Source organism: Somniosus microcephalus, chromosome 34, assembly GCF_052327205.1.
Source record: "Somniosus microcephalus isolate GS21.2 chromosome 34, FLI_Smic_1.0, whole genome shotgun sequence".
NCBI lineage: Eukaryota > Metazoa > Chordata > Chondrichthyes > Squaliformes > Somniosidae > Somniosus > Somniosus microcephalus.
In genome coordinates, this window is record NC_141020.1 from 7,467,325 (window position 1) to 7,473,324 (window position 6,000).

The following is a 6,000-nucleotide window of genomic DNA, read 5'->3' on the forward strand; positions in this document are numbered from 1 at the left end:
AATTTCAGTCACCAGATTTGGACACACACACCACCAGACCCCGGAAATAAACTGCGAATGCAACTCCCAGCTCTTTACAAAAGTTCAGATTGAACGTGCATCTAAAGTTGCAGAGCCCTTTAAATTATGGGCTAAATCCAGAATGGTACCAGGGATGAGGGATGCTTGGCTTTATTAATAGAGTGAAGTATTGTGTCCCAATTCTTCGGCAGCACCTCCCAAACCCACCTAGAAGGACAAGGGGCAGCAGGCGCATGGGAACACCACCACCTCCAAGTTCCCCTCCAAGTCACGCACCATCCTGACTTGGAAATATAATCGGGCGTTCCTTCGTCGCTGGGTCAAAATCCTGGAACTCCCTCCCTAACAGCACTGTGGGAGCACCTTCACCACACGGACTGCAGCGGTTTAAGAAGGCGGCTCACCACCACCTTCTCGAGGGCAATTAGGGATGGGCAATAAATCACAGAATCACAGAAACCCCACAGTGCAGATAGAGGCCATTTCGGCCCATCGAGCCTGCACCGACACATATCCCACCCTATCCCCGTAACCCCACGTATTTAATCCCCCCCTAACACTAAGGGTCAATTTATCATAGCCAATCAACCTAACCCGCACATCTTTGGACTGTGGGAGGAAACCGGAGCTCCCGGAGGAAACCCACGCAAACATGGGGAGAATGTGCAAACTCCACACAGACAGTCGCCTGAGGCCGAATTCGAACCCGGGTCCCTGGCGCTGTGAGGCAACAGTGCTAACCACTATGCCACCGTGCTGCCACTGGACTTGCCAGCAATGCCCACATCCCGTGAATGAATAAAAAAGAAAATTCTGCACACCACATTTTAGCAAGGATCTCAAGGCCTTAGAGAGGATGTGGAAGTGATTTACTAGAATGGTACCAGGGCTTCAGTTATGTGGATCGACTGGAGAAGCTGGGATTGTTCTCCTTAGAGCAGAGAAGGTTAAGTGGAGATTTGATAGAGGTGTTCAAAATCAGGAATGGGTTTAATAAGGAGAAACTGTTTCCAGTGGCAGGAGGGTCGGCAACCAGAGGACACAGATTTAAGGTAATTGGCAAAAGAACCAGAGGGGGAGATGAGGAGAATTATTTTTATGCAGCGAGTTGTTGTGATCTGGAACGCGCTGCCTGAAAGGGCGGTGGAAGCAGATTCAATAGTAACTTTCAAAAGGGAATTGGATAAATACTTGAAGAGAAAGAATTGCAGGGCAATGGGGAAACTAGATGCAGGAAGGATGTTCCTGATGGCGGGGGAGTCCAGAACCAGGGGTCACAGTCTAAGGATAAGGGGTAAGCCATTTAGGACAGAGATGAGGAGGAATTTCTTCACCCAGAGAGTGGTGAACCTGTGGAATTCTCTACCACACAAGGCAGTTGAGGCCAATTCATTAAATATATTCAAGAAGGAGTTGGATATATTTCTTAAGGCTAAAGGGATCAAGGGATATGGGGAGAAAGCAGGGACAGGGTACTGAATTTGGATGATCAGCCATGATCTCATTGAATGGCGGAGCAGGCTCGAGGGGCCGAATAGAAACATAGAAACATAGAAGATAGGAGCAGGAGTAGGCCATTTGGCCCTTCGAGCCTGCTCCGCCATTCAACGAGATCATGGCTGATCATCCAAACCCTAGCACCCAGTCCCTACACCGACAGCCATCCCACCCAAGCCCTATCCCCGTAACCCCTACTCGTTGGATAGAAGATAGGAGCAGGAATGGCCTACTCCTGCTCCTATCTTCTATGTTTCTATGTTTCTATGAAAGAAATTGGGGCTAATTGGAGAGCTCTTTCAAAGAGCTGGCACAGGCACGATGGGCCAAATGGCCTCCTTCTGTGCTGTATGATTCTATGAGTCCATAATTCTTGTGTTAAATGGAGAAGGGACCTAATATAAAGTTTAAAACCCTGTTCTCATTAATTCCAACGTATCTGAAGCTGTTGATACCAACAGATCTTGGTGTTGTGATTTAGGGTCTATCCACTGCTGAGGCCACAGCGCTAAGAATTGCCCCTTCCAAATCTCCAGGCTCACAACAAACTAGGGTTGACAACTCTGGCCGGGAGCATTCCTGGAGGTTTGATCACGTGATCGCCCGGAGTGGGAGCAGCCCCGAGGAATTGCCTTGATGTCGTACAGCGACGGGACTTCTGTCCCCTAGTGTTACTTCATTCTGGAAATTTCCAGGGTGTGAATCAGACATTAAAAAAAAAACCTCCCATTTTTAAAATGCACATCTGGTTTTACTTCTACAAAAAGAAAATACTGCAGATGCTGGAAATCTGAAATAAAAACAGAAAATGCTGGAGACGCTCAGCAGGCCAGGCAGCATCTGTGAAGAGAGAAACAGAGTTAACATTTCAGGTCGATGACCTTTCGTCAGAACTGGAAAAAAAAAGCAGGAAATGGAACAGATTTTTAAGCAAGGGTAGGGGCTGGGAAAGGGGGGAGGGGATGAAAGAACAAAAGGGAAGGTCTGTGATAGGATGGAAGGCGGGTGCCTTCTGTTCTTCTCTCCCACAGGGCAGCTGTCTTTCATTCTGCCAGCGCAATTTACACTTCATCTAGAGCCATCCTTTGTTTCTTAACCTGTCCCATTACCATCTCCTCCCGCCTTGAATATCTCTTAATGTCTCTTAACTTCTCCTGCCTTCTATCCTATCCTAAGGGGTCACTTAAAATGGAGGGGAGGGACTTGCGCACTCCTTCACCGTGGTTTAAACTGCAGGCGGTAAGGACACCCTCCCAAAGCTGGCTGGGTCCTCCTTAAATATGCAGTTCGGGCTCCGATGGCACGATCTGCAATTTTAACATGAGGTCTGAGCTGGGGGAGCAGGGATAGCTTCTCCGCCTGGCCAAACCTGCTGGAAACAGGAGTCAGGGACAGGTAACTACATAGAATTGCGTTATATTTACAGCACAGAACAGGCCATTCGGCCCAACTGGTCGGTCTTTATGCTCCACACCAGCCTCCTCCCACCCCTCTTCATCTCATCCTTTCAGCATATCCTTCTGTTCCTTTCTCCCTCATGTGTTTACCTAACTTCCTCTTAAATGCCTCTATGCTATTTGCCTCAACCACCCCCTGAGTACAAAAGTAGAGAAGTTATGCTGAACCTTTATCCTCTTCTTAGGCAGTCCCTCGGAACCGAGGATGACTTGCTTCCACATTAAAATGAGTTCTCGGGTGACTGATGAGTCCAATGTGGGACCTACAGTCTCTGTCACAGGTGGGGCAGACGGTGATTGAAGGGGGCGGGTGGGTGGGGTGCTTGGGTTGACGTGCGCTCCTTGCGTTGTTTGCGCTTGGCTTCCGCTTGCTCCTGGCGAAGAGACTCGAGGTGTTCGGCGCCTTCTCGGATGCTTCTCCTCCATTTTGTGCGATCCTGAACCTTTATAAAGTGCTGGTTAGGCCACAACTGGAGTATTGCATCCAATTCTGGTCACCACACTTTAGGAAGGATGTGAAGGCCCTGGAGAGTGGAGGAGATTTAACAGAATGGTTCCGGGGATGGGGGATCTTAGCTACAAGGACAGGTTGGAGAAGCTGGATTTGTTTTCATTAGAGCAAAGGAGGTTGAGGGGTGATTTGATCGAGGTGTACAAGATTATGACGGGTTTGGATAGGCTAGACGGGGAAAGGCTGTTCCCACTAGTTGATGGTACAAGGACTAGGGGACACAGATTTAAAGTTTTGGCCAAGAGATACAGGGGGGGATGTGAGGAAAAACATTTTTACGCAGCGAGTGGTGAGGACCTGGAACTCGCTGCCGATGGAAGTGGTGGAAGCGGAGACACTCGATGTTTTCAAGGGGAGACTGGACAGGCACTTGAGGGAAATAAACTTGCAGGACTACGGGGATAGAGCGGGGAATGGGACTGACTGGATTGCTCTGCAGAGAGCCAGCACGGACACGGTGGGCCGAATGGCCTCCTTCTGTGCCGTTATGACTCTACGACTATGACTCCCTGTGGTAGCGAGTTCCACATTCTCTCCACTCTCTGGGTAAAGAAGTTCCTTCTGATTTCCTTATTAGATTTATTAGTGACTACCTTATATATATATGGCCCCTGGTTCTGGACTTCCCCACAAGTGGAAACATCTTCTCTACGTCATCCTATCAAACCCTTCCATAATCTTAAAGACCTCTCCATCAGGTCACCCCTCGGCCTTCTCTATTCTAGAGAAAAGAGCCCCAGTCTGTTCAGTCTTTCCTGATAGGTACATCCTCTCAGTTCTGGTATCATTCTAGTAAATCTTTTTTGTACCTTCTCCAGTGCCTCTATATCCTCTTTGTAATATGGAGATCAGAACTGTTCACAGAGCTCCAAGTGTGGTCTAACCAAGGTTCGATACAAGTTTGACATAACTTCTCTGCTTTTCAATTCTATCCCTCGAGAAATGAACCCCAATACATGGTTTGCTTCTTTAATGGCAAGGTAAGTTATATATATATTTTTTAGTTTCCTGGTGGGCCAGAAGGAAGCAAGAGTGTTGAGCAGTGTAGGAGCCTAAAATGAGAAATGAGGGTCAGAGGGGGTTACTGATGTGGGACAGAGCCTGGGGGATCAATGGAGGAAAGGTCATTCACTACGACACAGACAGAGAGGAAACTCAATAACAATGAACGTAGCTTTTGCGGGAGATGAAATGGAACTGGAGCCATCTGTATTAATGCAATGAGACCTGGGTGTCCTTGCGCACCAGTCGCTGAAGGTAAGCATGCAGGTGCAGCAGGTGGTTAAGAAGGCAAATGGTATGTTGGCCTTCGTAGTGAGAGGATTCGAGTACAGGAGCAAGGATGTCTTGCTGCAGTTGTACAGGGCCTTGGTGAGACCACACCTTGAGTATTGTGTGCAGTTTTGGTCGCCTTATCTGAGGAAGGATGTTCTTGCCATGGAGGGAGTGCAGCGAAGATTCACCAGGCTGATACCTGGGATGGCAGGAATGACGTATGAGGAGAGATTGGGTCGATTAGGCTTATACTCGCTGGAGTTTAGAAGAATGAGAGGGGATCTCATTGAATCTTATAAAATTCTAACAGGACTAGACAGACTAGATGCAGGAAGGATGTTCCCGATGGCGGGGGAGTCCAGAACCAGGGGTCACAGTCTAAGGATAAGGGGTAAGCCATTTAGGACTGAGATGAGGAGGAATTTCTTCACCCAGAGAGTGGTGAACCTGTGGAATTCTCTACCGCAGAAGGCAGTTGAGACCAATTCATTAATATATTCAAGTTAGATATACTTCTTAAGGCTGAAGGGATCAAGGGATATGGGGAGAAGGCAGGGACAGGGTACTGAATTTGGATGATCAGCCGTGATCTTATTGAATGGCGGCGCAGGCTCGAGGGGCCAAAAGGCCGACTCCTGCTCATACTTCTTATGCTCTTACACCTGTTTGACCAAGTTTTTGGTCATCTGTCCTAATATCTCCTTATCTCTCTCTCTGTTCAATTTTTCCCATTGAACGGAGAGAGAAAACAAAATGATTTACTGAAAAAGGCTACGCCCTGCTCGAGATTAAAAGATTCAAGTTACAGTAACCCACTTATCAATTGTAACTAAGGGAAACCGAAACAGAATGGAGAGCCGTTCGTGTTTGCTAAGGGTACAGCTGAACATGTTGTACCCCGCCGTGCCTCTTCTGGTACGGTCAGGGCCGACCTTACGGACAATTTCCGCACAGCAAGGTCCCATAAACAGCAACGTGATAAATGACCAGACACCGGGGCGAACTCCCCTGCTCTTCTTCAAAGATGGTGTGGAGATGCCGGAGTTGGACTGGGGTGGACAAATGTAAGAAGTCACACAACACCAGGTTATAGTCCAACAGCTTTATTTGAAATCACAAGCTTTCGGAGCGCTGCTCCTTCGTCAGGTGAAGTGGAGAAATGCACTTCACCATTCAGAAATGCATTTCTCCACTTCACCTGACGAAGGAGCAGCGCTCCGAAAGCTTGTGATTTCAAAT